The sequence below is a fragment of the Dermacentor albipictus genome, chromosome 9 (genome assembly GCF_038994185.2).
Source record: "Dermacentor albipictus isolate Rhodes 1998 colony chromosome 9, USDA_Dalb.pri_finalv2, whole genome shotgun sequence".
NCBI classification, from domain to species: Eukaryota; Metazoa; Arthropoda; class Arachnida; order Ixodida; family Ixodidae; genus Dermacentor; species Dermacentor albipictus.
Genome location: NC_091829.1, coordinates 22,426,741 through 22,444,588, shown reverse-complemented (window position 1 = coordinate 22,444,588; position 17,848 = coordinate 22,426,741). Strand labels below are relative to the sequence as shown.

At 45.8% G+C, this 17,848-nt stretch overlaps 1 long non-coding RNA gene across 1 annotated transcript; it reads right to left on the bottom strand.

The window, feature by feature from the left end:
- Window positions 1-2,622: 2,622 nt before the first annotated feature.
- Window positions 2,623-10,077, bottom strand: LOC135902012 (uncharacterized). The gene is made up of 5 exons (XR_010564364.2): window positions 9,682-10,077; window positions 6,174-6,332; window positions 5,615-5,692; window positions 2,825-2,939; window positions 2,623-2,715 (listed from the first exon to the last, which is right to left on the bottom strand). It is a non-coding gene; the product is annotated as an uncharacterized lncRNA (long non-coding RNA).
- Between the last annotated feature and the right edge of the window lie 7,771 nt (window positions 10,078-17,848).

Below are 17,848 nucleotides of genomic sequence, written 5' to 3'. Positions count from 1 at the left end.
GTTGTGCAACCTCTATGAACCAGTTCCGAAATGTCTGATGCGCGACAGACGAATAAAATATGCCGATCGGGTGTTTTTTTTTTGGAATCTATGTTGAGCGAAGCTTAAGTGAAGCGTGTCGATAAATGCTATACATAAAACGTCGATGCGCAAGATTGTACTTTCTTTTATCCTTTGCAGCCTTTAATCTCATACACTGTATGTGTTTATCCACCATGATGGTTGCAATTTCAATCTCGTGCAATATTTTATGTCTGTAGACTACACCGTCCACCAGCTATGACCAATTTCCAACCACAAATCAGGCGGCTACACAGCATTAGAAATATGCCCTGCGATGTCACGCGTACATAGGCGACTTGTGCTTGTCGATGCAAGAATGGCGATGACAGGTGTCTGCACAGAAAAGTAAGACATATCTAGATACGTTTAGAATCCTGTACTTTTGGTTTCGCAGGGACACATAACCGTTCTGCAGGATTGGCCAAGAATAGGCACACAACCAGGGGAACATACCGAATGGCTAATTCAAAGAAAATCGACTGCACAAATGCGCTTACTCATTAGGACGTCTGTTTGTTTTGGATATATATATATATATATATATATATATATATATATATATATATATATATATATATATATATATATATATATTACACACGCGTCGAAGTGCCGACCAACCCAGCAGCAGGCACGCCCAACACGGATGGGCAGGGAAAGAAAGTTACACTTTAATATACACACGTATCTAAAAATTTGCGCAACCTGTTGATTGCGCATATAAAGGTTGGTCCTACTGCGTTGTTGAGGTTGCTTACGTGATCGTTACTCTAGTCTCCACTGTGCGGGTAGCCATCTGCATGCGCCCTAATGGGGACGTCCCCGCCTTGTTACCAGACGATTCAACCTTAGTGCAAGGAGAATAATTTGTACATGCGTGTGCGTGTGCGTGAGAAAAAGCACAAATGGAGGTGACAAGGGTTTAACGAAGGCCACACATTGTGAACGGTGATAACGGCGTTGAAGTACGACACAAATGGCGAGGAGGTCGTGATGAGAGTTACAGCCCGAACACATTGCGATGACGTCGCGAGGTCGACCGCAGAAAAACGACGACGTGCCGGACACGGTGATGTCGCTTTACTGTGACGTCAACGTGACGTCGATGACCTGACCACTTCAGTGGTGTGACGAGAACAGCACAATAACGAGGATAAAGATACAGAAACGACGACGATGACATGGCGACATTGACGAGTCGGTGACGAAGACACCAACATGCTGCGCTGGACAACCACGAGATGACAGAACGACGGCTAAATGACCACAGAACACCTAAAATGCTTCGAGAAGGGAAGCTGTAGGTTCCACATTGGAACGGAAGGAAGAGTAGCGTTGGCGTCGTTAAGTAAGTAAACGACCTAGAGATGGCGCTGTCAAAATCATAACTAATATCTTTACGTTGTGAGCAATATGGCCGCTGCGCTAGCGGCTGGTCGCACTGGCCACTCGCTGATTTGGGGTGTTTTATTACCGCTGTATGGCAGTACTCGTGTGTATAGCACTCTGACATGGCTACAGATATCTATTATGTCGCCAAACGACCGAGAGGTTTCAACTGCCAAAAATAAGAGACTTCAAACAAGTACGCCTACATTGTTTATTGTTAATGATGAATGAAGCAGTACACGCTCACAATTTTCGCGCAGGTCAGGTGGGCTTCATGCTGTCAGTCGCTGAGCTTGCAACATATAGAAGCAGAGATTTAATGTAATTGGAAGCTGAAATCGAGCGAATTTTTCCCATCGTGTTCGGCGTGCCGCTTCAAGAAAGAACGAAGCTTCAGACAACGACATTTATGCTCGGCTATCCTTGCATTGAAATTGCGTACAGTGCTGCTCGGCGTGTTTCACACTACGCGTGCATAGTCTGCGTTGGATAAGTCCAGCTACATTAAAAAAGGATGCATAAAAAGTCATCGGAAAACATGAAGTGCCAGCAAGCTCGCGCTGCAATGTCCCATTATTTTGATAATATATTGGCGAAAGGTATGTAGCGTATGATCACAAAAAAAACATGCTATATTTTTCAACACATATCCTATTTTTATATTTCAGCAGCACATGTAATGTTTAGGTGCGTCATTGAAAGCTTTGACACAAGTGGAGTGCTCGCAGCGAACGTTATCAAGACAATAGTGCTTACAAGGACTTCTGCAAAGATTGTGTGACTTAACAAGGAGGCTGTGTGTGCATCTATGTTTCTGTTCACGTCCGGTCTTCCTCGCGCAGTTTAAATTTTGCTGAAGCATGTGATAGTTGGTGGTATTGCCTTCAAGCTGATTTGCAAAGAACAGACGACAGAGTTTGTACATTAGCAAGCACGAACTCACTATCTTGTTCTGTTCTACTTGTCATCGTTCTGATGACAGGAAAAGAAACAAGTTGGGATTAAACGTGTTACTTCTTCGTTTGTCATGGAACGACCTTAAGAGCAAGTTAGCTTGTATAGCGAATTTTAGCATTCCCGCTCGGTACGATACAAAACTAGACTGCTGCTTTCCTGATAAGGCTCCGACCTCTCTATCGGGTAAACTTGCAAACATTTCATGGTGAGGCCCGCAGTTCAAGAAGACGTGCTGTCATTATGATGGCCGCCGTTGGGCTTCTTATGGTTTGACGTAGGCGGCTTGCGCACCAATCATCTCTGTTCCTGGAAATAGAAATGATGAAGCCATGACAAACATGCAAGTAAAGAATGATGAAACAAAAGTTTGACCGATCAATGAACAAATCATGGTTCTAGGGGTTCAGAAAGGTACCTTGTGAGGATTCTGCTCTTTGTTACTTCCAGTGGTGACACATTCACTGTTAACTTGTAGGTTCCGGGACAATGAAGTCCAAAGGAGCGAAAAAATATGAGCAGCGTCTTGAAGGCTAAAGTCGGAAGAAAACGCTTCAATTGCTATGGTGTAAACGTGGGTGAATTTGTGATTCGTGTCTGACTAAGAACAGTGCAAAAAAACGCTCAATGACAGAAAAGCACAAACACACACACAACACTGTTTTGAGGACGCATTCTTTTTTAATGATGTCCTTGTGTCGGCTGTGCTTAGTCAAACCTCGAATAGGTGACAATTGTTTATGCCAGATACTAATATCTTATTACGTCTCCAATGCAATGAATCTGATTCGGTCATTGGAAGTACATTTGTCACTAATGTTCAGTGAATTTACCGCGATGTTTTATTTATGCAGAAATAGGCAGAACTATTTATTATTTATGCTATATACTACTGTTAGGAATTTTAGCAATGGAGCAAATTAACAAAAGTCTCGTTAGAATTGCCTTCGAAGGGCAATAATTATATAATAATTTTTTTCCGCTTTCAAGGAATGACTACAGGAATATGTTTTATATGCCTCGCACGCAAAAAAAAGAATCAATATTTAAAACGAGGCACTCCTTTTTTACTTACCGGTGCACACGGCCAAAGGCTGCAACGTCAATCCACTTTCGTGGGTAGTCTCCAAGCAGACCGTACTCGGTTCCAGCGATGAATTTTCGTGCTAAATAGCGCATTATTTTTTTTCAAGCAATACGTCATTATGCGGCCAGACGCGGCAGATCAATAATGATGAAGTCGTGCAGCCGTTACGCGAGCGAAATGCCACAGCTGATAAAATTCCCCATGTTTAAACACTTTCGCTTGGTGGCGGCTATCGAATGTTGGACGCATAATCTGGCAGATATAATTCACATCAGAAGAAAACTGCTTTAAAGCGAACCTGCGTTATGGTGCTCTAAGGAAGCGACCACTCCGATCGGTAATATTACCGTCGTACAATTTGAATCGATGAACGACCCGGATTGCAATCGATACTAATGAACTGCTTATCGCACCGACTTAAATAACAGAACTCCAGTAAAATCAATGACTCACATATCTTGTAAAAAAATTACGTGTTAACTACGGTTGTCGGCTTTTATATGTTCATCTATAGATACAATGTCTAGCCGCGTTTTAATGTATGGGACTAAATTACAGTAGCTTGACTTACACGCTTCATGCTAGAACGCGCCGCGGTTGATTTTTAGCCCTCTGTCGCGATCGCTGGAATTTGAGAGTGTGCGGGGCGTGAAGTGGTGGCGATGTGATGATGATTTTGACGTCAATGCATGATTACTGAAGTTCTGGGCCGAAAGCGCCGCAGAATACTTCCATTGTAAGCGACAAGTCAGAATGAGCGCATGAACCAGCGGGTCAACTAATGGATCACTGAAAGAGAACTAAGGAACGAACTAATGAACGATCTGAGTGGCTAAATTAGCGAACGAATTATTATTATTATTATTATTATTATTATTATTATTATTATTATTTATAGGTTTATAACTAAATGGAACTCGAGTAACTGCGGCACACAATGAACTGCTGAAAATTGACGTGACGAGAGAAGAGTTCCCGAAAGCCACAAACAGAACTAAACATGAGAGGGAAGGTACACAACGCACACGAAACTTTCCACGATACACGAAACGTGCACAGGCGGAAACAACACGTTATACAATACACAGGTCTCACTAATAATGCAGCATGGGCAACGCAATCTCCACTGCTCATAACTTTCACAGTGTGCGTTGACGAAGGCTGAAGGAACTCTTCTTCCCGACAAAGCTAAGATCGCTTTTTGGGAACAGTGGGCCAAGCGTCAAGGCACGTAGTCACAACAACAGAGGGCACATGGCCCTGTGTGATTATCCACGTAGAGCTGCCGAACTACACCTTCTCCAGATTAGAAGTGCCCCCCCAGTGCGTCCAGATTTCACGTGGTTACAAATGTGTCCCACCTACATGTGCATGCACCTGTCATCAGCATTCTTATCCCTCGACAAGCGTCACACGTCGCCTTCATCCTCGTGACATGGCTACGCAGACGTGTCACACCGTGCATCCGCCTGACTGGGTGTTTGCATATTTCGGAATACCTTCTGAACCGTGTAGTGCACAATTATAAAAATTGTCCCAAGCGAAGTTTCTGCACAAACACTGCGTAAATTTACTCGTTGTATAGGATTTAATAGGTTGTATAGGTAATATAGGTTGTATAGGATTGTACGCATCACCGTTAGTTGTGTGGTATCGATATGTGAAGCTTCGCGTCGGCTAAATTCCGGCGTGCGCCTTGGACCTGCGTAACGTTTTTCTTTTGGCATAATTTTATCGTTCTTGGCATGCACCTGATATTGCATGTTTTCCTCCGTGGTGGCCACGGCACAAATCAGAAAAAATGTATCAAAACGTCATCAAACGTAAAGCTGCCCGCAATAGTCCTTGCATTTGCCTTTAGCAAGTTTTCAACTGCGTTTCGGAATCTGAAACGAACCGGTTATGTTTTCAACGCGCCGATATCAAATTCGGCGACGTGCTGCATTGAACTGGCAGATCTAGCGCACTTGTCTAACGGTTGATACACCGATTTCTCGAGTAGGAAAAAAAAACGCTTTACAGCAATACATTAACCAAAGATACACATGGCACAGCTGCTACAGAAAAAGTTAACCGAGCATAATTACTTCACTTCAAAGCAATAGAAAGGATTGCGCTCACCTTGTCACCTGGGGAACGGAACTTGGCCCGGCTGTTCATCTCCCCGTTGTTCGAACCATGAGCCACGGGAAAGTCGCCCTACATGCACGAGAGAAGCGAGCATTGTTTCAGCAAATTTGTGGCGGCTTCGAAAAAGTTGCGCCCTGGCGACACGACGTATTATTATTCGCGAAAACAGGCGTACCCTCTTGGCCTGAATCAGATGCACTGAGGAATGGGAAAATGGCAGCCAAAGCTAAAGCAACCCGTGATATTACTGCAGGCTACATCGCCTGCTACTGTGGCGAAGGTAACGTTGAAGTACGAGGAATTGGCCGAAATAAGAAAACGTGGGAGGAGGGAATTTATGTTATCAACACGTCGACATCCGATTCGGTGGAATGCCCCATTGGACTGGCAGCTGTATGGATTTCGTCTGGTGGTTCACAAGCCTACTTCGCGAACAGCAAGAAAAAAAAAAGCGTTCTACAACAAAATGAGTAGAAGACTTCGTACAGTTGCTACGCGAAATGTTGATTGTGCGCAATTATTTCAAAACAGTTGCAAGAATCGGTCTCACCTCCTCGGCTGGTAAACGTAGCTTGACCTGGCTGTCCGTACCCGCCTTGCTCGAACCGCGAACCAAGGAAATGTGCCATAGAAATGAGCAGCCAGCATTCTTTCAGTCACTCTGCGGTCCTTACGAAAAAGCGGCGTGAATTGAGCCCGACGGCAGAACCTATAAATACATTCACGAAATCAGGTGAGCACTCTTGCACGCAACCACATGCACCGAAAAAGGGCAGCCAAGGTCAAAGCAAGCCGCGATATCAGGGCAGGCTATATCGCCCGCTGTTGCGGCGAAGTCCCAGTGCAAAGAAATTGCCGAAACATGCAAACAGCCCAAAAGGAACGAATAAAAAGACGCTGATTTACACGAATGTAGCCCACCGATTCGGGGAACTTGCCGTTTTGATAAAGAAATTGCGATAGAAAGAAATACAAGGAATGAATGCCTTCCCACCTGTGATTCTTTGACGTGCGTATTACCTTGTAAATTTCCAGCAGAACTAACATAGGCCTTGTTTGCATATTTCAGTACCTGCTTACAGTACGGATATATAGTTCAATATGTATAATATGTATACCAGCGTTCCTATTTTAGATACCCAAAACATAATGGATCCAAGAAACCGGCTCTTGCGCAAGCTTTGCGCACGTCTTGCCATTTTTAAGTCAGTGTAGTTTACAGGCCGGGAAGCCAACGATGACGTTCGAGTTAAATGACGGCGACGTAAGCTCTGGCGTGAAAGCTTTTAATGTCGCGCATCCGACGCCCGACTTTTGCTGCCGGAGTGAATTAAGTTACGTACTATCGGTAATGACTTCTAGGCGGTCATTAATATTGCTCTACCACGGAAAATGTAACACAGCTAGCTGGGGCCGAGACAACACGGACAGCTCTGCCTGCCGTCTATGTTCTCCGTAAGACGCTGCACCCGGAATATATGTGGGTGGCTCACCCCTACAGAGACCACCGGCATCTTAGGCTGAGCGAAAAAGACATGCACTGTGATGTGCTAGTAAAATGCAACTTTAACATATCTGTAACTGTGTTTTTCATCTCGCTGGAACCTGTGTTAAGTTTTGCGCCGTAAGTACAGGACAGACCATCTGCTGTGCACAGCGCACGGGCAGGTGGTTCTGAGTCCTGTTCGTGGACGACACTTGGTGACACTTGCTGGGTTTCATATTGCGAACTAGTTTCAAGCGTGGCCACGCAGATGGGTGAGATTTAGCCCGTTACTCTTCCCTAGCGGCAGTGCTTGATCGGAGCGATCGTTTTGCACCTAGCGATCTGCTCGCGCTATGAATGAATGGGTAGAATGACACCAACCATACACAAATGACACCAACCATACTAGGCGTTAGATTGGTCGGGTAACTGCAGTGAAGTTAGGCTCCTATTCAAGTAAATTTTTTGAAGCGCCCTTGTTCTTCCGCATTTTAAGAGGCACGCTCGAAAACAAAGGCTCACCTCCTCCGAGGTGCGGCTTTCACAGAAGTCACCGTGGGAGCTGTTGCTTGCGTGTTTGTCACGAGAAGGGTTCTGTACAACGCTGTCCCCCTCCTGCTTCGAGAGTGGATACTACATAGTTCACGAACTTTCTCGAAGACAAAGAGGTTTTAAACCTGGTTGCGCGATTCTAACCGTCAGCGTCATCGCAAGAGCGCCCTCGAAACTATAAGCATTCCCGCACTTCGAGTTGACGAAAAGAATTTAAAAAAGGAAGGCTCGCTCGTGGCCATCGCTTGCGTGTCACTCGCAGTCAAATTTAAGCTGCCTGACGCAATTCGCGCGGGTAACTCTTCTTATCAATCGTGCCGATGTGTCGCGCAACCACGCGATCGTGTATGTCGTAGCTCGTGAGACTTGACTGTAATTATTATCTCGTAAAAGTGAGCCTTCACCCCGTAATGTCCAACGTATCATTTATACTAGACGAGTTTCGCAACTCAAAAAATTAAATTTAAGCAAATGAACCCAACTCGTAGCCTATACCAGCGTCTTTAATACGCTGGAGCGAGGTGTCAGCCGTGGATAGCGTAGAACAGCAATTACTGAAGAAATCATTACTACACTAATTAAGCTTTTACTGAAACAGCATTTTAATCTGTCTTTTTATTATTATCTTTGGTACAAATGTATTGTCCATGGCTAGAAATAAAAGTGAACAAGTTGCTTTTATTTTCATGAATGTGTAGCTGTGTTTGGGTACAACAGGATTAATTAAACGGCAAGTCACTGCTTGTATATAATACGTTTTTAGGGAGTAAGCCCGGCCACGTGGAGAGAGGTACCTTTCACTAAAAAGAGAACAAAATGATACGCAAACGGCATTGTCTGAGCGAGGCACGCAACATTTTTTTTACATCGATTGAGCAAGGGAGGATACACATACAACGTGTTTCCACGGCGACTGTCTGAAACCTAAATAGCATTAACTAACAAATTTAAAAATATCAATTAATTTATAATTGCTGTTTAAATGGTCAAGGAAAAGTTGCAATTTTACGATAGAAATTAGCTAGTGCTTTAAGCGCAACCATTTATTAGAAGCATTGTGCCTCGCAAATGTCTCGCGAAATGTTGACAATACGATATGAGGACAAGTGCATTGCTACGCCAGCATTGTTTCCGTAATGCGTGTTTACGATGGCTGTGGGAACAAATTCACCGCAGCAGGAAAACACGTTACTGCACGTCCCGATTCTCGATTTGAAAATTATAACGGCGCTAACACATGCAACCACCCATGTGGTTGTTAGCGCTGTTATAATATTCGGATCAAGTATGCCCAGATAGAAGTTTTAATGAATTACCATTCCGATTCTCGAGGCTGATGCGAGCCGCAGAATTTCTGGCAGGGGACAATGGTTTCACTTCTAGCTGACCTCGAGTCTGCAATTACACTAGGTGTTTTGAAATAAATCTTTATTACTTAAATTAAGTTTCTTTAGTTGCGTTCCCTGAGATGAATCAACAGTTTAGTCTACACGTGGAACATACTTGTATTGCTTTTTATTACACTGTCGTTATTCTGCCGACAATTATTGCGTAAATTTGAATTTCCAGCACATCTATGAATTTTGGCCAGTAATAATTATCATTTGGTCAGGAACCACATTTTTCCCCCTTTTTGTTATTAGGAGTCTGAGGCAGACGCTGAATAACGCGGAAATAAAACATCTAAAATTCCTGGTCTACAAATACCTTGAGCAGTCTTTTTTTTTTTTCTTTTACTAACGTACTGTCCCTCTTCCATCTCGTTTCACTCCACGCCAGATTGAGTATCCCTCGAACTTTAACAGAGTACATATGCGCAGTACATTCTACAAATTTACAAATGCTTGAAAACACAGAACACCCCGAAACTTAGAAGCGTCGAATAATAATGCACGGTGCCCATATTCTTGTGCCCATGGGATTAAATACTGGCAAAGCCTCGCAAACAACATTTTTAAAGAAGTAAGACACCACGAACAGGAGAACAAGAAAGGAAAGAATAACGGAACGCTATACTCGCCGTGTCGATGTCTGGTGCCGCCCATAGCCGGTACTGCTCAGGCCCTTACACGAATGCCGGCTGGATCCCGCAGCTCTTCTAATGCTTTCTTTCTTCTTGCGCTGATGTCGCCGATTTGTCTTCTCGTAAAATACCGTTAAAACACAAGAAGGCTGATTCTTGGGCTAGTTGGCAAGGCTTACTCATGATGGCAAAGCCTTTAGCGCAATTCAAAAAAGACAGGGACGTGACAGAGGTTCGGCGCGCTGTCCTGTGTCGCTGTCCTGTTAATTGCGCTAAAAACTTTGCCATTATGAGAAAACACAAAAGAAACCTGCTTACATCCCTGAAGGCAAGGAAAGCGGCAAGGAAGGCAAGGACGCCCCCCGCTGTCCAAACGCCATTTGCAAAGTGAGGGGCCGGATGTTCTCGAGCACACCCAACTTCCGGCAAGCTTACTAACAAAAAAAAAACTTTTTTTTTTTTAAATGAATTCTGCGGATTTTAAGCGCCGAACTGTTATCTGACTATGATGCACGCCGTAGCAGCAATCACGAGAATAAGTTTTGCCCGCTGGAGTTTCTCGAACTTGCATGCAATCCATGACGTGCACGAGCGTTCCGACACTGCATCGCAGCCGGGTTCGAACCTGCGACCTCGTGCACAGCAGCTCAACGCCTTAACCACTGCGCTACTGTATTATATCTGACGAAAGCGCATGTGCTATCTACATGCACGATTGCCACGTGCATATACCCGCCCCTCACTGTTACTAACCCTTTCCACCTTCGACTATAAATAACGATGCAGAATAAAGGCGTGAGTGATTTTGCTTCTTGACAACCCAGCTGTCCAGTCTGTTCGCGCAGAAGCAAAAAAACTGCGCACAACCCCTAGCAAACGTGCCTCGAGGCCGTATTAATAAATAACGCGATATTCCGTACAAACAATGTGAGCTTTGTTAGTACACTACCATTCCACAATAAAAAAATAATTAAATTATGGGGTGTTACGTGCCAAAACCACTTTCTGATTATGAGGCACGCCGTAGTGGAGGACTCCGGAAATTTCGACCACCCGGGGTTCTTTAACGTGCACCTAAATATAAGTACACGGGTGTTTTCGCCCCCATCGAAATGCGGCCGCCGTTGCCGGGATTTGATCCCGCGACCTCGTGCCCAGCATCCTATCACCATAGCCACTGAGCAACCACGGCGGGTACCGTTCCACAATAGAAAAGAAAGAAATATTATATGCTAATTTCTTGATAAGTAGCTTGCGTAGCCAAGAAAGACGCGAAGACAAAAGAGATGTTTGGTGCACCCCCCAGATCGCCGTGACGTCATCACTCTTTATTGGCATGTGCTCGGGCTTGCTTAATTTTTTATTGACAGTTATGGACTCTTTCGCATTCTGAAAGAATGGATAGAACGAACTCAGCAACTTTTAACACTTCTTAATGAGCCAGAACGACCCAAATAGCGAAATGATATGTTGAAATTCGTGACGTCACACTGACGCACAACCTGGTGGCTTACGCGCGAAACTTCAAAAAAGAAAAATTACTTAGAACTTAATTTCCTCTTCTAGTAACCAACCTATTGACGCGAAATTGATGAACATATAGCTTTTATGAATGCTTTATTCGTCTAAACATGTTTTCATGTTTCTCTTTAGTGTCGCTTTAAAGATAGATCGTTGCGATACCTCAGCTAGACAGTAGCATTACATCTCAACGACCCATGTCTCTAGGTTCATATGGGCTTTGAATAAGGATAACATCTTAATCAGATGCACCCTGTCAAATTCGAATAAAAAAGTAAGATTTTGAGTTATGCTAGGGCTTGAACCACGGTCCTGCGAAATCCCAGCGAGTCCAGCATCGAACCCGCGTCCTTTCGGTCCGCGAGCGAACGGCGTAGCCACTGCACTACCAAGGCGGATCGAAGAAATCGCGCTCATTTAGGCTTTCTGGGGAGAGTTAGCGGTTGGCTTAGGCACTGCTACGACGCAAGGAGCAATTAGGAGGGAGGCTCTCGACTTCTTGTATATTTTATTGACGTGATACAAGGAGACGTTGGCAGAAAAGTACGGCGCAGGCGACTTCTTCGCTCTTGAACACAACACACAGTTGCAACATACAACACGCAGAAATTAGCATGCAGTCACAACAAGGTTGAGTTACCACATACGAGTCAAAATAGCACCATGACATTACGAAGACAAAGCAATAATGCGAGCAACGGTATCACGTAAGAAGCGCTCAAACAAAGATGTCAGTTAATTTAGACCCCCCGAGTTCGACCCAAAACACGGATACGGGTGCTTTCGCTATGGCCACAAACGGAATGCGGCCCTCACAGTTAGGAATCGAACCTGCGACCTCGTGCTCAGCAGCAGCCGCTTGATCGAAGAAGATGTTTGCTCGCAAATGCTATCCTTAGCTGGATGAATTATTTGTTGGCATGTAACCTGCTGCCCTGGCCACTTCACGAAGTGCCGTCTTCAACGAGTTTAGCTCAAGGTCGCAACCGAGCGTTTTAACACGCACTCACTCCTTTTTCCTGCTTTCACGTGTAGCCTCCATGGCTTGGCTGCTATACGTAACGTTCAAGAATCGCTTCGAGGATAATGTCGAAAGGAATTATGTGGAAACTTAGAAAGCTAAAGGAAACACGGCATCTTGCGCTACTTCTACATTGAGCATAGACTATATGCCCGCGAGCGGTGGTCAGGTCTTCTTTTTTTAGAAAGATGTGGTACGCATGCACATTAGTCTGCATAACCTATCGCATGCGGCGGTACGCGTGTGTGAAAGCAGTCCTTAAAAAAAAAGAGATACTGGCAGACACCACTGAGTTGTTGGTTCCATTAACTCAATTACTGCGCACAGCAGTTGTACGAAAGCAAACGGCTGCCGCTCTCCATTCGTGCCATAGAGCAGTGACAGCGCGAGCTGGCTCGAAGCTTCTTGTCTATCGCGGTGCCAACTCGCACCGGTAACCGACATGACTCGGCGGTCAGAGAGGCATGTGATCAGTTCTGCATCGGCGCTTGGAAAGAAATGAAAGTACGCGTACGCGAAGTACAGGTTCACTTGGTGGAACGAGGGTCGTCTTTGAATTTTATTTTTCTTTCATGCTCGTTTCTTTCCTCACAGTCACCGTGCTGAAGTCCTTTCTTTCGTACTGCGCATCATTCTGCGCAGCTTTGTAAATCCACTCATCCCAGAATGACACCGTAGAGAAAGAAATTCAGCAAGAGCGTACGCTCCCCTAGAGCCCAGCGGCCGAATCGACTGTAGCGCACCAAGCGGCCAGCTTTATTACCTGAACTACACTTTCGGTTTCGGTTTTGGGCGCGCGCGCTTTGAACGCTGGCTGGTGCGCGTCATGCCGGCTGCGCTGATCCGAGCGGCATTTTTTTTTTCGCTTCTACTGCTCAACCACGCGCGGTCTGGGCGTTGTGGTTTTATTAATTAGTAAAACTAATTGCTAACGATCTTTACAAGCCTCCATATAATCTATGCAACGCTATAAATTTCATAAGGTAGATGCACGACGCCTTCTCAAATGAGGAAATGTTTATTTTGCTCTGTGTGAATGCTCGTTCCGGGCTTTTTGTCCATTCATCCAACGCTGTGGCACCACGTGAGCAGCAGTAGTTCCCGCACGAAGCTCCACCGGATGGCATCAGCTGAAAAAAGTAGATTACAAGCACGTGTCATCTTAATATTAGGCCTTATAGGAAAACGACGCGTACATGCGAAACGTGCAGTAGTGGTGAATGGGTGGTATTGCAAGCAAAAGAAATTCGCTTCTACATACATGGCGTAGAAGGTACCCGACTGATGCTAAACATTCCCATAAAATATGAAGAACACATTTGACTTCCAAGCATTCCCCCCCGTTCCCGGGTAACATTTCTCAGCTTGCCGTAGCCAATAAGGAAGTGGGGCCGTGTCGAAGTGAAGAAGGAATGCAAGAATACGCCGCAGCCCAACAAATCAAGCGACATCCAAATCCCCAAAAAAGAAAAAAAAAGAAAAAAAGGCGGCTCGCCGAACAGGTGAACAGCACATGCGCAGCCGGCCTCGCTCGCTTCGGTGGCGTGTCTGGCACATGACGTATGCATCTGGCTCGTCTGGCGTGCCGTTAGCTTGTTGCTAGGTAACGCAAGCAAGATAAGTCGTAAAGCATAAGTTCACTTGTACGCAATAATTTTAGTTCTCGCAGGAAAAAATTAAACAAAATTAAACAAAATGTCTGTTTACTTAATTTGACATATTTCTTTCCAGTGCTCGCGGTAGCTACCGGATGGCCTAGCGTGACGTATTTCCTGTTGCCAGATTTCGCCAAGTGTGGCCTCTTGCTGAATTTCTTTCTCTGTGATGACATCTTAAGCTTATCTGGCGGCTAGCAGCGGCTGATTAAGTGGGTGGGCGTGTAGCAGTGATTATAGTACACGGCTTCGAGTCAGGTTAGCGATGCTTCGATTTGTCACGCCAACTCGCATTCTTCTTTTTTTTATATAATGAATATAATTCGAAATGTGTGCGAACGGGCTAGCAGACTAAGCGCCTCGGATATCTAATAAAGTGGTTGCTCTCAGTAACACTTGTAGGTTCTTGCTGCGAACGACAGTTCCGAGCTACGAAATGAGCCGATCACGTTTACCTGTTTTCTATAGTCATGATCTGAGCTTAGTGCGGCACATGCGTTACATGAAGTTAAAAAAGAAATACAAATACGCTCAATACCATCGAATATACACCCATATCTGGCGATAAACACACCACGCGCTGGAATCGAACCAGTAACCTCGCCTTCATCTTATCAGGAAGTTCGATCAACGTTGGTCGAAACCACTCGGCTACAGCTGAAAGCAGCAGACATGCGGGTCACCAGCAGGTATCATGAGTTTCATCTGGAGATCGCGTTGCGAAAACAACGATTTTGAAACAACAGTGCGACAAGTGCAATACGCATTCTAACTTTTTCTCGCGATGTTACGAACCAAGCAAGCCCTGTTTTCAAAGTTAAATTTTACCTTCCGACTCTTTGCGGGAGTTGGTGTCAGCCACATGCGTTAATAACATTATAACACACTGCGAATCAGTTGATATTTCATTACACTCCACAAATTCTCACCAGGAAACAAGCTTTTGATAACTCTCCCGCCAGTAAAATGCTTGCATGGGAAACGTCTGCTAGTGTTTATTGAAACTAACGTACGGAATAGCATACCACATAAATCTAGCATCTCACTGAACTTGTTAAAGTAACTGGAAAGGTATTATTTTTAAGTAATGTTTCTTGCTTCCTGAAGCCATTGGTTTTTCTGTTTTGAATTTGTCAATACCTGTGTAATTATTTTTCGCCTTGTAGACTTGTGCTTATTGTCAAGTGTCTCATTCTGCTGCTCTGTTATATTTAGCAGCTCAAGAGCCTCACCGCGACGTGTCTGTGCTGAGCCGTGCTCCCTCAAGGGCAGCAGAAGACAGTGCCAACTTTTCCCTTCTTCATAAAGAACCACTCTCTCTCTCTCTCTGTAACGTACCTTTATTGTCCTACTTTTCTTTTTCTCTGTTGTGCGACGTGTTCTTGTATCTCGTCGTAATTAACTGCTACTTCTGTATTCGCTGTATTACTGTACTGACAGTTTTCCAGATGTATTTTTGCACCCGTGCTATCCTTTGGCTACGGGGCCACACATATGTTGTGTACCTTCTGGAATAAATTGATGGGCAATAAAGAACTCAGAACTACCGTCGTTTATTGACTGGCTCCAGCGGCGAGGTGAAAGCGAATTCAATGAAGTTCGCAAGCCCCCTGCAGAATTCCTATAGGCAAAGGAGTTTCTTGAAAGGGAAGGTTCCTTGTATTCGCTCATTGAATACTGCAGGCATGAATCCTTGCGCGAAATGTGTCCGTATATCGCCTCAACGACGGAAATTCACAGGGAGTTCGCACTAACCCAACAAGCGAACTGTATCAATCCCACACATTGTGGCGGCGAATTATTCCATGTGGTGATCGCGGACAACTTGTCTCCACGTTCGATACGTGGGTCTGGGTGCTGTTGTTGGAGTTGGCGTCTGATGGTGAGCAACACGTCTCCGGTGTTGTCGAGGACGTAGGTGGATGGCAGCTGGCGGGCGCTCGCCTCAAGCTCGTCGCCGTTCCCATTGCTGGGCTTGCTTAACACGTCCACGGGTAAGTATCTCGTTTTAAAGCTGAAAAGGAAACATCACACAGTTGACAGTTAATGGATGTTAACTTCGCGCCCACAATTTCATGCTCTCCCTCCCTTTTCTTTCATTTTTATATTTTAATAAACGGTAGAAGCACGTACATTTTGTACCACGCATAGGCTTCACTGCAAGTCAAGACACTGTAAGTAGTTGGCTTCACTACAGCACAGACCGTGGGAAAAAAATTTTGGCTTGATTTCGCGAAAGATAAGGCTCGCACTTATAAGCAACGCCACCGTTTCAAGTTTTGCGCCAGCAAACACCCCCCCACTCCCCATACGTGGGCCGATCCCGAAGATAGTGCACAAATGCCTGGCCGACCCGCGGCTTATGGAAAGCAGGCGCTAAGCACTCCCCATACGTGGGCCGATCCCGAAGATAGTGCGATGCCGGGCCGACCCGCGGCGGAGGTGAAGCAGGCGCTAAGCACTCCCCGTACGTGGGCCGATGCCGAAGATAGTGCAATGCCGGGCCGACCCGCGGCGGAGGTGAAGCAGGCGCTAAGCACTCCCCATACGTGGGCCGATCCCGAAGATAGTGCAATGCCGGGCCGACCCGCGGCGGAGGTGAAGCAGGCGCTAAGCACTCCCCATACGTGGGCCGATCCCGAAGATAGTGCAATGCCGGGCCGACCAGCGGCAGAGGTGAAGCAGGCGTGAAGCATACACCCGACCAACAACTAAGGGTGGGGAAAAGCGAGAGCCAAGGCAATCTTCGACGACATCGAACGCAACGAAACGCAAGTCCTCTTCGTTGACGTGGCCAGATATTGGAATCGAGGCACCTACGCGGTCTCCGTGGTGGACACCCATGGCTCACTCGTCAACGCAGCCACGCTAGTTACCAACTTCACTCATGAAGCAGAAGAAATGGCCATCGCGGTGGCCCTTTGAAGCTGCAAAGGAGCCTCCGTCCATTACTGGGACTCAAGAACAGCATCAAAACCTTCTCGGCGGCCCTCGTCTCTTGGAAAGCAGCTACGGTTGTTAATAAAATTTTCTACCAAGGAACGAAAGATTACAACCTGATGTACCCACGCATCAAATGGTTCCCGGCCCACACGGGCAACCTTTCAGGACGTCCTGACTGCAATCCTAACTAGCAGGCACACCAACTGGCGCTAGAACTCGCATTCCGCGTCTGCGGTCCGCCCCCTCGCTTCGACCAAGCGTGGAGTGACCTAGACAACAAAGGCCCGCTCGTGTCATACCACAAAATCACTTCAAATCATAAGTTAGGACGAAGAATTTTTCCTCCTCCCCAGCCAAAGCTCAAAAAAGCACAGGCCGTCACTTACAGAAAGTTTCAGAATCGAACATACAGCACACCAACTACACTAAACAGGATCTATCCAGACCTTTCTACTGAACGCCCACACTGCGGCCACGAATACAACACCTTGGAACGCATGCTCTGGCGGTGCCCTGCCAACGCGGGCACGGACTTTCCTGACCAGTCCTCCTGGGACTCAGCGCTCAGAAGCACAGAGCTCATCGCTCAGCTCAAGGCTGTTCAGTGGGTCCGGGCCGTCGCCGAAGGGCTCTGTCTACCGGCCCCGACCTGGGCGGAGCCGCCGGATTGATTTGGTTCTTTCTCCTCGGGACCTAAATAAAGTTCGAACTATCTCACTCGCTGGTCATCCTTCTTCACAGAGTGGAAGGGCACTGAGTTTTTTATTAGACAGTGCAAGTACAAACAATTTACACTAAGCATCGGCTTCACTGCAAGGCAAGACACTGCAAGTAGTCGGCTTCACTACAGCACAGACCGTGGGAAAATTTTTTCGGCCTGATTTCGGAAAAAGATAAGCCTCGCACGGTATAAGTAACGCCATCGTCTCAAGTTTCGCTCCGTCAAACTTTCTCCCCCTCTTTTTCCTTTCCTCAGGTCTCACCCTCCCGTTCACCTCCTTTCTATTAGACTACGCTTTACGTC